Source organism: Diceros bicornis, chromosome 15 (assembly GCF_020826845.1).
Source record: "Diceros bicornis minor isolate mBicDic1 chromosome 15, mDicBic1.mat.cur, whole genome shotgun sequence".
In the NCBI taxonomy this organism is placed as follows: domain Eukaryota; kingdom Metazoa; phylum Chordata; class Mammalia; order Perissodactyla; family Rhinocerotidae; genus Diceros; species Diceros bicornis.
In genome coordinates, this window is record NC_080754.1 from 43,146,055 (window position 1) to 43,162,384 (window position 16,330).

Sequence of the window (16,330 nt, forward strand, 5' to 3'; positions counted from 1 at the left end):
GAAGCACTTCTCTGAAATGTCTTCTTCCTGTTAAGTGATTTCTGGGCTGAAATATAAAGAAAATACACATTGCTTGAGGAAAGCTACAGTTTAATGAGGCAAAAAATAAAAACATCTTATGAATCTAATCCAGCTGTGTAGACATTTCTTGCCAAAAAGCGTAGGAGTTGGAGTAGTAGGGGATGTGCATGAAAGTGAATGTGAATGGATGTCTAGAGGCCCAGATGGGTTGTAAGCTATATCAGGAAGAACCAGTAACTTTTCTCATTGTCATGCTCTAGATCCTACCCTTGTACACCAAGGAGGGGATGCTAAGTCATCTCTCTCAGATTCTTAGGTCACGTATGTCTCTCTTCACTCTCATTGTGATTATGATGATACTTGGTGGGTTGCAAAGTACTGGAAGAATAGTGGTAAAGATTGAGGGGGTAAATATTAAAAACTTTAGATGGACTCCAATTGAACAGAATAGATTTGAAATTTAGTTCCAGTTTGAGTTGCCAACATCAGAGAGATGAGTACCACCTGTGCAGACTGAGACCTTAAGTAAAAGCCTTCATTCCGCAAGTTCCTTAAGGTCATGTGCGATTGTATGATAATGTTTGTGGGATTATGCTCTAGTGTGATGCTATTGGCCATGTGAAAAAACACAGTAAGAAACAGCCTAATAGAATGCATTTGTTTTCATGCCTCCCTTAAAGATATCTTTTAGGACATTATTTCTTATATTATCCGGTACCCTCTCTTAGGGTCGAATTCCCTAGAAGGGAAGAGATTTCTTTTTAGGAGATCTGTACATGTACTGAGCAACTGGTTTGTTTCCTATCTTAAAGAAACTAGAAATTGTGTAACTGATTAGGATTCAGTGTTCCTAGCTAGTAATAAATATCTTAGGAAAATGGAACTCATAGTATTCATTCTCATACTAGACTTACTCTTGACTCTATGTTAAGCTACCATTGTTTTCTTCTTGAGTCTACATGCGTCTATTATGTTTTCTTTCTCTATTTTATTAATTTTGAAAGCTAACATATCAATTTACATAGCAGGTGCAGATAAGTTCATTCAAAAATACTTTCTGAGCATCTATTAAATGCAAAGAACTCTCCTAGGTGATAAGGATTCCATAGTGGACAAATGATATGGTTCCTATCTATACTCATGGAACTTAAGTTTGTGAAGACATGAAAAGTTTATTAAGGCATGTCTAGAGAATAGATATATATTCTCCCAATGATCTTGGGCAAATTAGTTAACATCTTTGAGCCTGTCTCCTTTTTAGTAAACTTGGGCCAAATAATACTTTCATTTTGCAAGATTTTTGTGAGGCTTAAATTAGATCAAACATGTAATGTATGCTTGTCACATAACAGGTTCTCCATTAATACCTTTCCCTTTTCCCACTTAAAACCATGATAAGTTTTGTTTAAATGCTTCTGATTTAAACTCTGCTTCAGAAAAATGGATGTTTCAGATTCTCTCTTTAAGCTAAGGGAACGGATGCCTAAACACAAATTTAATTTTATTAAAGACCCAACCTGACTAAGTCAAAGTGAGGTTGAAAAGGGAAGGAAGAAGCTTAAGTGAGTTTCCCTCTAAAAAGAACAAGATTAAGAAAGAAGAAGCCATTTGAAGGAGAAAGAGCTGGTTCTGATTAGGAAGAGAGAGACAGACATTGTAGAAGTTCCACGCAGATCAGAAGCTTGGGGCTCCCTCTTTCCTATCCTTTATATTTTGCCTCCAGGGAATAAATCTGGGAGCAGGAAACCTAGATAGACAGTTTCTTATTCTTTCTTCTGATGGAGGTTTTGTCAGGTCTCTCTCTAGAGAGCTAAGAAAGGCAAGCATTTCTGACACTCAACTATTTTAAGGAAGTTACATTTAACTATTTTAAGGAAGTTATTTGTTTTTTGATTTTTTCCTTTTTTCATTTCAAAGAGAGAGAGTTGAGTGAAAGCCCTTGCTAAGCTTGCCTTCCCATTTGTCACAGAAATCCGATGCACGTATGTCCTGACTGTGAACCCCTGCTCAAGGCACAGCTGCTGCTCACCCAGTGGCAGCCTATCCGATTTGCAGACAAATTACCCCAAAGGAAATAAACATCATCCAAAATGCTGACCCTACAACTTTTACATGTAAGCAGCATGGAGCCTGAGTTCCATCAAGTGTGACTCAAGGGTACCTGTGAAGGATCCCCATAATCATTCACCAAAATAGGAGATCTTTCCCCTAACAGGTAGTGCTGTCTGGGAACGGTTTTCACAAGCCTAAAAACTATCTCCATTTAGCTCCTGCTTGTCAAGGACCTAGAGGAAGGCAGCTTGCTGTAGTAGTGGGAAGATCTTCAGCTTCAGAGTTAAACAAACCCATATTAAATCCCACCACTGCCACCTTAACCTTCAGGACTGTTAAAGGAAGTGTTAGGACCTACTTTGCTGAAGTGTTTTACAGATTCTGTTCGATCTCCAACATAAAGAGTTTGGGAGTGTCTTGTTACTTCTCTGACCTTGCCTTTCCCTATGTGCTGGCAACTGTGGTGTACACAAAGGACAATCCAGGGTGCATAGATGTGAAGCCCTGAAAGCTTAGGATGAGATGGTACTTGATCAAGTCCTAGTGTCTGTGGAATGTGCTTCCAAACCCATGGCTAGTAGTGAGCTGGCCTGAAATACAGAGTACATTAGAGAATTCAGTAGGACCTGAAGACTGAAAAAAATTCTCAAATTTTTTCATTTCATAGGACCCCTTTTCTTCTCTACTGTCTGTGGATATGTCTGATGAGTACACACAAATATAAAAACAGTGATATCTTTTGTCTTGCCCAAGAGAAAAGAGAGATGAGAGAGAAAGGAGCAAGGAAGAAAGGAAAGGAAACTAATGTCTATCAAACGCCCACGACGTTCACTGCCTTTGCTAAGTTCTTTCACACAGTACTGTGAAGTGGGTATCGTTATTCCTATTTTAACAGAGGAGAACGGAGAAGCTCGGAAAGGCAACTTTAGCCAAAGTTACACCCTCATAAGTGGGAGTGCTGGTATTTAAACGTATGTTTTCTGCCTCTTGGTCAAGAGGGAGGTGGAAAAGGAGTTTTACTAATGAACCTCTTCAGTGACACTACAAAAGCTGCTGCTCCATGATGTCTTCAGGGCTTTTCACATAAAATTATCCAGCGCAGCATAGAAGAGAGAGCATGAGCTTGGGGGTGGAACGTGCCTGTGCCCAAATCCTGGCTGTCACCTTACTCGCCAGTTGTGTGACCTGAGTAACAATGGGAACTTATCCACATACGGCTACTTGGAATCCATATGCTTTTGTCCAAGGAGGAAATTAACTGCAATGGAAATTCTGAAGTATCGCTAAGTAGAACCTACTGGTAGTAGAGGGGCATGGCTAAGGGTGTAGGCCCCAGTATTACACAGGCTTGACTTCTCATCACAGCTCTAATGAGAGACAATAAAATGTAGTAGCTAAAAACACAGACCCTGAGGCCAGACTCTGGGCTCCTGTCCCAGCTCTGACACTTACTAGCTCTTCCTGCTTAGCTCTCTCTCTGTCTCAGTTTCTTCATCTGTAAAGTGGTTATAATAAAGGTATACACTTCAAAGATTTGCTGTGACCTAGGCACTATTGAAATATGTGTAAAGTATTCAGCACAGTACCTGGTACATTTTAGATGCTCAATAAGTGATTATTATTATTACTATTACTGCTATTATTAGGTACCTGTCTTTGGGCAGGTGATTCCCTCTGAGCTTTAAGTATTTCTTCTGTAAAATGAAGATGTAACCATATTCATTTCAAAGAGATGTTTGTGAGATTTCAATTGGAAACTTTATAACGTGCTTAATACCATTTTGGTAGTTACTTTTACTAGCTAGATTCTCTGGTGTTCATCTCTTCTTTGGACCATGACGTTCTTCCAATAAGTTTACAGTTCTGACTAGTTTCCTTAGAAGTAGAAATTGCTGTGTTCATTGTCACACATCAAGTAAAGAACTGTTTTATTCTTGGAGGCTTCAAAGTGAAGGGCACATCTGATACACACAGCCGTCTTCTCCAGGGGCGACTCTCTAACACTCTCCCTGTGCCTCCTTCATTCTCTTATTGTTCAGGAAATTGTTTAACTCAGAAAGTCAGAAAATGTCTACCTTTCTCCAGGCAGAACACATAATCACTGTATTTCCACAGAAAACATCACTGCAATTTTCAACTTTTTCCAGTAACCTTCAAAAATTGGGTGACTTTTCTGCATATCTCTCAACACTAAGTTAATTTGCATTGGTTTCAATATCACTGAAGACGAATGTACTAGTTCTTCCTTAAGGCATCTTTGATTAAAGTTATACTTTCTTCCCTTTTATTTTATTTAACCTCTGTGTCACCTGGATCTCCCTGAATCTTAGAGTAAGAAAAGGTTGGCTCAAAGCACTCCTGAACTTTGAAATTCAACACCCCTCCATCCCAGCACCACTTCACAAGATTTCTGCAAATTTGAGGGATGTTAAGTTGTCTGGCTCTGAGCTCCTGCATCTGCCTTATCAGGGTTGTTTGTAAATTTTTTAGAATTCATTCAACAAATATTGAGGTACCTACTCTGTGCCAATCGCTGTTCTGGGCTCTTCATGTGTGGCACTGAGCAAAACATACAAAGTCATTTCTCTGTTTTCTCTCTGTCTTCCACACCTTGTCAATATGAATGTGGAATCTGGCTCTATTCCTCAATTACAAGCAAAAAGTCTACATCTTACGGAAGGTATTTGTGTCTCCAGCAGATATCACTGAAGGTTTGGGGATATAACTGGAAGGGGAAGGAGATGGAGAAGAAGACTAAATTGCCACCTAAAAAATTTTTTAATTATGCAGAGTTTTTTTTAGCCAATCTTCTTTCTCTCTTTTCTCCCTCTCCAAATTGCTACTATATTTTAATCTAAAGTAAATGTGATTTCCACCGCCCTCACAAAGGACTTTGCAGAAAATGTGAAAAGAGCCCATGGATGAGCCATAAATTCAGAATAAGCTTTTCCTTGGCTACTAAAATGAGATAGAAAGGTTTTAAATTGTGGTAACAACTCCATTAAATTCTTAGCCAGGAGACATTCCTAGTCTTCACCTGGGATGCTGTTGGAGGGGTTTGGGAAGGAGATGGTTTTGTGCTTCTGTAACCTAGGCTTGGAAGAAATTTCAAGAAGTCTTAAGCAGGCAGGACTATATATTATCTATCCAACCATCCATACCTTCATTCTTTCACTCATTCATTCAATGAGACTTCATTTAACACTCTGTACCCACAAGACACTGTGCTTGTGGCAAAAACAAAACAGAATGTGAGACTCAGTGTCCATCTTCAAGGTTACAGTTTAGACTTCAACAAAGAAAAAATGGTGATTGAGCTGGAGCTGGAAGAAGATGGAATTCAACAGGTAGAGATGAGGAGATGGAAATTCCAAGTGAAGGAAACAGTCTCTGCAGAGACCCCAAAACTTGCATCCATCCAGCCTTAACTGGAATGGTGAGTGGTGCAGAAGAGCTGATGAGTGGGGAGCTGCAGGAGAGGAAGTGATGGAAGAGGATCCTGCAGACCTAAGCAGGGATACAGGCATGAGGAGCTCCTTCTTTCAAACACATTCCATAATGCCAGGCAACTCTTGTAGTTTGGATTGTCCTCTGTGGAAGTTGGATGCCCTGCAGGAAGATTGACATTATAAGAGCCATGTTTGCACTTAATGAGGCATCAACTTTCTGAAACCCAGGTTAGTCAAAGGAGAGATCCAGTCTATGTATTTTTGTCAGCCGTTTCTCTTGCCTCTGAAATCACAAATATCATATATAGAGAAACCATATTTACAAAAGATCCCAGAGTTCTGAAGTATCTAATTTCATTGTTCATTTTGGAGAAAGGAAAAGAGATAAAAATATTTATATGGTATGATATGATTTTAAGATAAAACTATAAACCTTCACAGAATTTAAACTAAAAACAAACAAACAAGTAAAATTGTACGGCATTAATTAAAAGAGACCTAACAGACAATAAGTTATGTAATAGAGGAATCCAAGTTAAATTCTTACAAAAACTCTCAGTCACTTTCTTTGTTTACTGTGACATAGTTTGCTTTATTGTTCTAACTGAAACCACTGATATTAAAATATCCAAAGTCAAGAAATACATTTCTATTTCCAATTAAATCTTCTCTAAGAAAATAAGCATTTTTTTAAATGAGGGGGAAAATGCAAACTACTTCATTTTTACTTTTCCAAGAAAAGGTCAGAGTAACTCTAAGCCTACTGAAAGAATTTTTTTTAAGTTGTTGGAAAGGTCAGGCAGAAAAAAATATTTCTGGAATTTCTAAATCTTTATGACTTTAATACAGAAAGTTCTACAACAGGGTATATTGTATTTTTACTGAAATTTAAAATCCTTTAAAACACATTTGTGATGAGGTCTTTATGAACGTTTATTGTAGATTGGAAATAAGACTAGAAAATGAATCTAACTTTTTTATACTGCTGAATAAATTAGCCGTGACATAGATATAGATATAGATAGATAGATTATAAATATATTTAGGTACAACAGAACATATGTATATATGTTATACCTAAAAGCAACTGTGATCTGTGATGGAATAAGGGAAAAACAGGAAGTAGGCTTTTAAAATAGCTAAACTTCTATGACCTTGATGGTAACATTTGAGGAAAAGCAATGTTTAAGTATAAGAAATTAAAAAGAAGTCTGTGTTTTTTAAGTCTAATGAAATAGCACAAGGTTTCAATTAACCAGAACACTCAAGGCCATTTGAGTGTTGTAATTAATGGAAATTTTTCATCACATCAAGATTGACTAACGGGAAAAAAAAACGAAACTTTTTTACTGGCAAATCTTTCTAAAATGTATTAATGCTTCTTTCTACATTACTAAGTACGATATACTGTACTTAATTCTTTCTTTGAAGAATGGAGCGATTACAGACCTCAGGGCTGTTACTCAGTGCATCTTTCCTTACGGAATGGTCCCCAGATGTAGTTGTCAGAGATGGGCTGAATATATACCGACGGTGGGACATAACTTGAAATCTTTAGAATCCTTCACATGAACTCGTTGGCTTGTAAATTAATTTTTTCTTCTAAACATGAAATTTTCTGGAAAAATTAGTTGAGGATACTGGTTAATTAGGTTTTTGTTTTATTGTACCTGAGCAGATTATAAGTGGCTAGAAGGAAATAGTGTGGTATTGTTAATGTGTGGGGAGGGAGAAGTAATTGTAAAATTTTCAGACAAATTTTGATAGCTTTAAACCATTTTGAGCTTTCTTCAATTCAGTGTTTATAGGAATAGCTTAAGTGGAAAATCTAAGACCTCTTACACTTTCTGGAAACCTTTTAAAAGTTTAAGAAAATTTGGCATATGTGACATGGGAACAACTAGGATCTTAAAGAATTTAAATTTTTTTCTGTACACATAACGTTGATCTAGAATGAATAGCAATTTCAATCTGTCTAATGAAATATCAGTATCATGTAGTTGCTTTTATCTTTAAACCTAAAAGACCATAATGCATTACTTAGCAGGTTGAAATGAGTTTAGGCCAAATCTCCTTTAAATGTGAATTTAATCTCTTTTGATATATATCTGAGAGTTAGGAGGAAGAAAATGTAGGGGATAACAGAGAATACATTTTTTAGAAGATTGAGAAAAACATCATAGGCAACTTAAAATTAATATTATCAAATTACTCTTTTATAGTGACTTGGGACACAGATTATGGACATGTTTCTAGTGTAAGAGATAGGCAATCTGCCTGAAGCAAAGTGTAGAAATGACCCGACACCTCTGTGAACGAAATGGCCCACCAAACTGGCCTAGTCTTTCACAATTAGGAACAAGATATGAATGTGGTGCCTATTTGTAATTCTTCAGACAAACCAGTGAACTAATTATAGAAACATATACTTTTGGAACTGCTGGAAATGTTTCAATAATCTGAAGGTCCTCTTGTTGAATCCTTTCTTAGACTTTGAATGTTGAAGGTCGTCTTTTTGATTGTAATTATATAACTCTGGTTGAGTGGATTTCCTAACATGGCTCTATATTTGTCAGTCCTAGAGCACGTAAACAGTCTGTGAATTCATTGGCAATCTAATGGTACCTTGGAGTTTTACCACTGCTACTCGAATGGGCCAGATCCAGACTTGCCTTGAGTTTCTATTGTTAGGGGAAGTCCATTAACTTTTTCATTTCATTGTAGTGTAGCATTATCAAATTACTCCTTCAAAATAATAGATAGTTCTTTCAGATACTATAGACTCCCAGGTACATATGGAAAATAATTTACTCAGCTAATGGGATTTTGCTGATTTATCGAATTGTTAGAGCATAGTGTGTGCTCACTTTACATACTATCTATTTGATCAACACAAAAACCCTGCAAAGTCAGTGAGGTAGCTATTAGTACCATTCTTACTCTACGACTTAGAGAAAACTAAGTTCTCTGCCTTAGGTCACATGAGAGTGGAAAGTGTTGTTTCTGGATCTCAAACCCTGGGTTTCCAACTTCATGTCCCATGCTCTGTCAACACAGACTCCACTAACTAACCTCGGTAACCACGTGTATATAAAGCCATGTTGCCACACACCACTGGGTTTGGTATCCCTTGGCAACTTAAAGTTGATAGATAGGCAAATGGAATAATATCCAAGAAAAGGCAGAAACTTGACAATTGTTCCTTCCCCTTCTAGTTTGTCAGTTGAAGAAGAACCTCCAAAAAAGGAAATATGTGATATAGCGTGTGCGACATGAGACTAGGCACAGTACAGACACTGGCTCCAAAACCACTAGCATACTGACTGGCTGAAATGGCCTACCGGGTTGTCCTCCTAGGCCAGTCTCTCGTGTTCATGGGTGTCAAAACACACCATGGTGGAGAGAATTGAGAGGTTGTTTTTTTAATAAGCACTTAAATGGTAGCTTCAAAACCAAATTTCATACATCTATTGATATTTATAACAGTCCTACATTTGAAATTAATTAGGACTGTGATTTTAGCCAGAAAGTTTGACAGAAGAGTAAAATGAACTGGTATATTATCTGCATAACAATACAAATGTGAGTTACAGATTTATGGTCATTAGAAAGAGAGAAACTGGGACCAGCCCCGTGGCTTAGCGGTTAAGTGCGCGCGCTCCACTACTGGCGGCCCGGGTTCGGATCCTGGGCGCGCACCAACGCGCCGCTTCTCCGGCCATGGTGAGGCTGCGTCCCACATACAGCAACTAGAAGGATGGGCAACTATGACATACAACTATCTACTGGGGCTTTGGGAAAGAAAAGAAGGAGGATTGGCAATAGATGTTAGCTCAGAGCCAGTCTTCCTCAGCAAAAAGAGGAGGATTGACATGGATGTTGGCTCAGGGCTAATCTTCCTCACAAAAAAAACAAAAAAGGGAAACTGGCTTTATGTAAAACATTCCAGGGGCCCTGATTCACGTAAAGTCCCCCATGGACATCATCCCAAGGTGACATCTTCATACAGAACAGTCCAGACTGTATTTGACTGCCAGAGACAAGTTGTAGGCTCTGCCCCAAAATCAGCCACAGAGTATTAGCAAGAGCTTTGGAAAATTAAAAAACTACCTATGGTACAATTACTTTCCAATTGTTCTATTTTTCAATTGTTCTATGTTTATGTACATGTCAATTATATATTTTAACTGATGTGTTTATTAAATAATTGAAGTCTTTAAAATGTGTATACTTTAATAAACTTTTAGTTGGGAATAAGTAACTTCTTTGGAACATTCAGATTTCAAAATCAAAAGAAATTTGTTTTTTCGGAAGAAAATTCTTTTCAAGAAGTTCCGAACTATAATCTGAGGTCATGTGGCTAAAACTTCAACTCAGTTTGAGAGCACAGAACTCTTCTTGACACTGACTGACCACTCCAGGCACAATCTTCATTTGAATTTCTTTTAGGCAGCAATCCCTGACAAGTAGGTCACAGTCCCTGACAGGACACTACCATAGTGGCCAGTTATGGCCACCTAAGTTCAGAGTTTCTAGTTTTCAATATCTATGCAGTCCTTTTGATCAGATTAGAAATCACAAAAGGAATTAGCTGAGAATACAAAATAATTGATCAGATTAGAAATCACTAAAGGAATTAGCTGAGAAGACTTAAAATAACCCTGTAACTGAATTATCTTTGAATATTCTAAACAGTTTACTGATGTACAAAAGTAAGACCACTTTGTAATCTTTCATAGGTAGTTGTTTAGTCACTATATTAGTTTACTAGGTAACTAGATACCACAGGCTGCGTGGCTTAAACAACAGAAATTTGTTTTCTTACACTTCTAGCGACTGGAAGTTCAAGATCAAGATGTTAGCAGGGTTGGCATCTTCTGAAGCCTCTCTCCTTGGCTTATAGATTCCGTTACTAATCCCCACTCATTAGAAACTGGTTTCTCATGATCTACAGGTGACTAGATTCAGCATCCCAGTCTTGCTTCTGATCCTTGATTTCTGTGCCTTATTAGTCTCTTTTGATTTAAGTCATCTCAACTTTCGTCTTTGCTTGTTGGCTGCAGAGACTCAGACTTCCTCTTAGTTTGCTCATGGATAAGACCTCTTATCCATACTGTGGCTATTCTCTGCCTTTGTTGCTGTTCTCTTTACTCTTTTCACATCTATTTTTCAGTTGTTCACCCCTCTTATGTTCCCTATGGCTTTTAAACTCAAGTTCATTACCATGTTTTCTAATAGCTAAAAACTAGAAACAACCCAAATGTCCATCAACAGTTGAATGGATAAACTGTGGTATACTCAGATGACGGAATACTATACAGTGGTGAGAATGTAATAACTATCACTGCTTACTCCATGGATGAATCTCACAAACATAATATTGCATCTTTGGCCACCTACCTCGTGAGGACAATTAGGCCACAGAGTCCATGAGCTCAGTCACAGTTACAGTTTATAATCAATTAATACTCATTGAGTACCTACCGCGTGCTAAGCATTGTGAAAGTGCTTTTGTAGATGCTCTTATTTAATTCTCACAAATTTATGAAACAGATGGTATTTCTGTCCTACGTTCAGAAGGGAGAATGAAGGCTTGGGTAGAATAATTTACAAAAGGCAGAGCTGAGATTGAACCTCCTCTCTTCTGACTCCAGTCCTGGTGTTGGTGCCAACATGCCACATGGCCATCCTCTTTGTCTTCCACTGACCGTGGAGGCTGCGCTGGCTCCATTACCTGGCAGTCCCCTTGACTACACCTGGCCACACACTGACTGAGGCTCTCGGCTCCAAGATCTCTCCATGCTTTCCCTAACTCCTCTCCACAAGCTGAGAGAGACTATTCATCCCTTTCAAGGAACTGGGAAGTATTAGGAGGAGCCGACCCACACATTGCCGCTGACTCCTATAGGGCTATCAAGATAAGCAGATGCCAGAGTCTGATCTCAAATTTTAGAATAGGAATTCCTAAAGCCCCAGATTCTCTCTTAGAGCTGTTTCAGGTAGGGACGTAAGATAGATGGAGTACCTTAGCTGAGACCTTCTTGGCTAGTAGCTTGTGACTTAGGCCTAGTTTCTGTAATTTACTTTTCCTAAGTTATATCAACAAAACTGGGACATTTGGGTAAGCTGGTAAGAACACTTGCAGAAAATGAGGAAAGCCATGATGAAGCCTACTGAACAGTCAGGCTCCAAGGCCACAACTCTTGTTTATAAATTAGTAATAGAATTTGCCTGAAACATTCATAAGGGGGACGAATTCCAGGTCACTAGTTAATAGTCCTCCTCTAGAAAGAAAATGGATACAGTGTAATTCTACCTTATGACATCTGGACAAATTTGCTATCTCAAATTCAATAATTTGGTAACAATATATTTACCATATGGTCTTTCCATCTATTTTTTAAAAGGGGTAGGAATTCAATCTCTTTGCTCTAAGATAATGACTGTCAGCACTTACAGGCCTCCAATTTGGTAGGGGAAGGAAATTCGTTCTTGTAACTTGTTTTTGACTTGATATATATATTTTCCTTACTAGGGGCAAGAAATTGGGGGATGCATATAACCACTCATAAGTAAAAGAGTTTCACAGGTAATCATATCAATCCAAGGGAATTGTTTCATGGTCTTGGCCACATATTTGGGATTATCAAATAACCAATTTGGGATTTATCATACAAAACAAGAAAACTTAACATCTCCTTCTACATTTACTTCTTAATTTTCAAATATGTATTATTTATGTCATCCTCAATATGAGGCAAAACAAGGTCAAAAGAAAACAATTTTTTTAAGCCAGACCACCCTAGGTAGCAAAAATTTCAGGTGCATAATAGAGAAGCTCAATATTAAGATAAAAAAGGTTCCAAGTAATTTAGAGCCACATTAATCAGAGTAAGCCTGATAGTAAAGCTTCACTAATTCAGCACTGGTTATAGATAAATGAGAACTGAGTGTTGTTACCTTGACCACTTGTCAAGAAAGCTTGCTATGCAAACAGTGTAAATAAACATCGGGGACACCATAAGAGTGAGATGGGGGAATGTTTAACCTTCTCAAAAGAACAAACAAATGGTAAATTGTGGACAAATGGATCTTGTTCATTAAAAAGAAGTTTGATCTGTCCTTCAGAGCAAATTTTAAGCATCTTTACTTACCAAAACTTTATTAATTTTAATGAATTTTTATTTATTTAGATAACTTAAAACTATTTCATTTCTTTAAATGTCTAATTAAGACTTTTTATCTAATTCAGAATCACATTCTATCAAAGTTGGCCACAGTATGTGATTTCATATCTTACATAATTTGAAAAAGGTATCCAATACTTGTATTTATTGAGTAAACTTGAATGTCTATTACTATACCAAATGATGCAAAATGGTTCAAAAGAAATAAGCACAATCTTTGCTCACACAAGGCAGTTTCATTGATGAGACACAGTCAAAGAATATTTTACAAAATAAAGAATTATAATAAGGTCCCTGGGAGGAGCTTAATCTGCATGTACAACTCAGGAATTGTGGGTACTGGGAAGTTCTGTTCCTCAAGTGACCCACTGTGTGATTGGAAAAAATGGTGAGGAGGGTTTTGGAACCAACCGATGGCTGATTTTTTTTAATAGAAGAGACACAGGTTGACTCAACTTCCTCAGAAGTGCTCCTGGATGGTCAGGAACACATCCAGAATGAAGTGTGTAGGCCTGATGTCTGGTGGAAAGATTACATTTGCAAGTCATATCGATTTTACTCACCAATGTTTTCTGCCTCAGGTATAAATGTTTCAGGTTTTCTGAGCGTGTTTTAAGAACTACAAGATGAAAGCTACTAATTGGGCACCCAAAAAGATTTGTGAGTCCTGTTAGGAGAGACTCCCTGAATCCTAACAAAAATAGTGAGAGCAGCAGGAGTAGCAAAGGGGCCTGTTAGGGCAGAAACAGCCAAGACGGAAGAGCCGCGGGGGTGGTGGAGCAGCCGCGGCCAAAATAGACCACCAGAGGTGACAGAGAGAACAGCTCCAGGGTCACCACAGTGACTGTTGAGAGGACACCAACCCCAGGTCAACTTATGCATAAAAATATTTTAATTTTAATCTCTCTTAAAATCAGAACCCCCAAAATGACTTATAATAATAAATGGGAAACAATAAATCCAGTCTGTATTATATTTTTCTTTATAGCAACGCAGTCATAAAATACAATTTTCAACTTTTTTTTCTGGAGGAAGGGGCCCATGGGGCAAAAATGCTAGGCCCATGAAGGTCATAACGTCCTCTTGCATCAATCATTCACGCCAAGGAAAGTGAGTGTGCAAGTGGTGGACTTGGAATCCCAGTGACTTTCGTGGGCAGAGATTTAGAGTTAAAGCCCATAGAGATTGTTATCCGTGACTTTCACTACCACAGACACAGTCTGGAAGGGTACAACAAAAAGTGTGATTAGCGCGTAACACAAACTGAGGGTATGGTAGTTATATGGTAGAATGCAAATAGAGTCACGCCTCATTCTTCCCGGTTTGGAGAAGAGTGCACGTGTCATCTGGAAAAAACAATGCTGAAGTGAAAAAAAGATAGTAAGGAAGAAATATATGGAGGGTCAATTGGAAGTCATCCTTTTAAATGCCCTGTGTCATTATTTTAAATAGTGAGGCATCAATTCCTTTACTGCAACTTGACTACCCTTATTAAGGAATCGGAAATCGCATTATTTCCAGCTACAAATAGGTCGCTGAACCAATGGTGAATTCATTATGATTTGTGAATTCCACATATGAATCACTAGTTAAGAGAATTCTGTGCATGCTTCCTGATTGTTTACATCTAGATCCTTCTTTTTAGGATCTTTAGAACCAAGGATTGACCAGTATGCCCAGATTTAGTTCTATTTGCACCACTTTTTAAATTTACAAAATATTCTGTTGAGGGAGAAACGAGTTAAATGTAACCATGATAGAACCAGCATGGTCTGAACCCTACTCTGTGTTGGAAGAAGTCTACAGGAACACAAGTGGGAAAGCACACAATATGGTAGGTAGGGATCCCCAGCATTCAGAGGACACTGGGAAACACTGCTCTGACATTTTCCCATGTTGAAAGGGGAGTTTGAAGAGTACATGACACTTACCATGACGTTTACCTTCCCGAGTAAAAGAAGGTTATCCTGGCTTTGCACATGAGAGACAAGAACAACCATCAGAAATTAGCCTTTTTGTGGCCAGTTTCTTGCAGGTGTGTTTAAGTCCAGGGTCCAGAATTTATGAGATATATAACTTTTTAGCATATGCAAAACTGAATATCATTTCATTTCAAATGATGTTGCTAAAATGATATAGATGGCAGGTATTTGCTTACTTGTGTATATGTGAAGAAATATATTCAATTCATTCATACTTGTAAGCTTGATGGTACTTTGTCTATCCTTAGAACATTCATCCTAAAAAACTATTTAATCTCTAATATTGTAAATATAAAATTTGGGGAAAAAATATACAAAAATATCAAGATTGCTATTTTTATTTTCTTTTCTGTTTTTTCTCAATTTTTGACAACAGCATATATTAATTTTTATAATCACAACAAAAGACTAATTTTTAAATTCATACATTAGATAATTTAGAGTTAGCAGAAATGTCTAGTATTGTAATCTTTTGCTTTTTCTCTAATTTAATGTATCTCCATTCTTCTGTTGAATATCTCTGATAAAGAGACTCTGGATTATTATTGATAGATTAAGACTAATAAAAATAATTTTTAAGTTACAAACTCCATAGTAGCAGTAATAGAATCTGTGACTAGAAAATTGTTCACAAATGGACCATGTAACTGTGGAATTGCATACTTTAAGTATTTCATGTGCACAAAATACATCTCAGGAAAATCCTAGTAAAAATGGCATTTAATAGCCTTGAGGGGGCTGGCCCCGTGGCTTAGCGGTTAAGTGCGCGCGCTCCGCTGCTGGCGGCCCGGGTTCGGATCCCGGGCGCGCACGGACACACCGCTTCTCTGGCCATGCTGAGGCCGCGTCCCACGTACAGCAACTAGAAGGATGTGTAGCCATGACATACAACTATCTGCTGGGGCTTTGGGGGAATAAAAATAAATAAATAAAATTATTAATAGCATTGAGTTAGCATTTAGTAAGAATTAGAGCTGCTAAAGCTTATAAACCTAACAAGACCTACAGAATAAAAAGAAGTGTGTGTACACGGAATGCCTAGGTTAGTTTTCCATGAAGGTAGAAGAAGCAAAATCGTTTTGTTAGAAATGTGCTTTTGAGTGAAGTTATGGGTGGCTGATTTTTACTGGCCATTGCAGACTGAAGGAAATATTTCTCGGAAATGTTTGCTTAGATCCAGACCGTGCGATTATACTGAGAAGTGGTTGCTGCCCAAAACTTGAATGATATCATAAACAACCTGCGTTTATGGCAGCCAGTGAGGGTGGGGTGGGAGAGCGCTCCAGCCTCATGAAGCCAGATGAAGAGATAACAGTGAGGTGGAGAAGGAAGCACACAGGCTGGGAGGTGGGTCTGGGTGCCCGTCCTGGCTCAGCCACATACTAGCTTTGTGGCCTTGGCCAAATCACACCGTCTCTGAGCCTCAATGCCCCAAATTATCTAGCAACGATAATAAAATCTACCCCACAGAGCTCTCACGGGATGGAATAAATAAAAATATGTAAAATACCTAGCAGAGTGCCCAGCACATAATAGCTCCTCCAAAGTTTAGTTCCCTCCCTGTGAGACGGGCCTGGAGCCAATACCTCCTCCAGGTGTCCCGAAGACCTCTAGTGGCTTTAAGCCTGGTATCCAGCCT

General features: G+C 38.1%; 1 long non-coding RNA gene across 1 annotated transcript in view; it reads right to left on the reverse strand.

Moving 5' to 3' along the window:
- Nucleotides 1–4,600: 4,600 nt before the first annotated feature.
- Nucleotides 4,601–16,330, reverse strand: part of LOC131414945 (uncharacterized) — a 55,886-nt gene continuing 44,156 nt past the window's right edge. The window contains exon 4 of the long non-coding RNA XR_009222271.1: nucleotides 4,601–5,682. This is a non-coding gene — a long non-coding RNA (uncharacterized LOC131414945). The remainder of the gene's footprint in view (nucleotides 5,683–16,330) is intronic.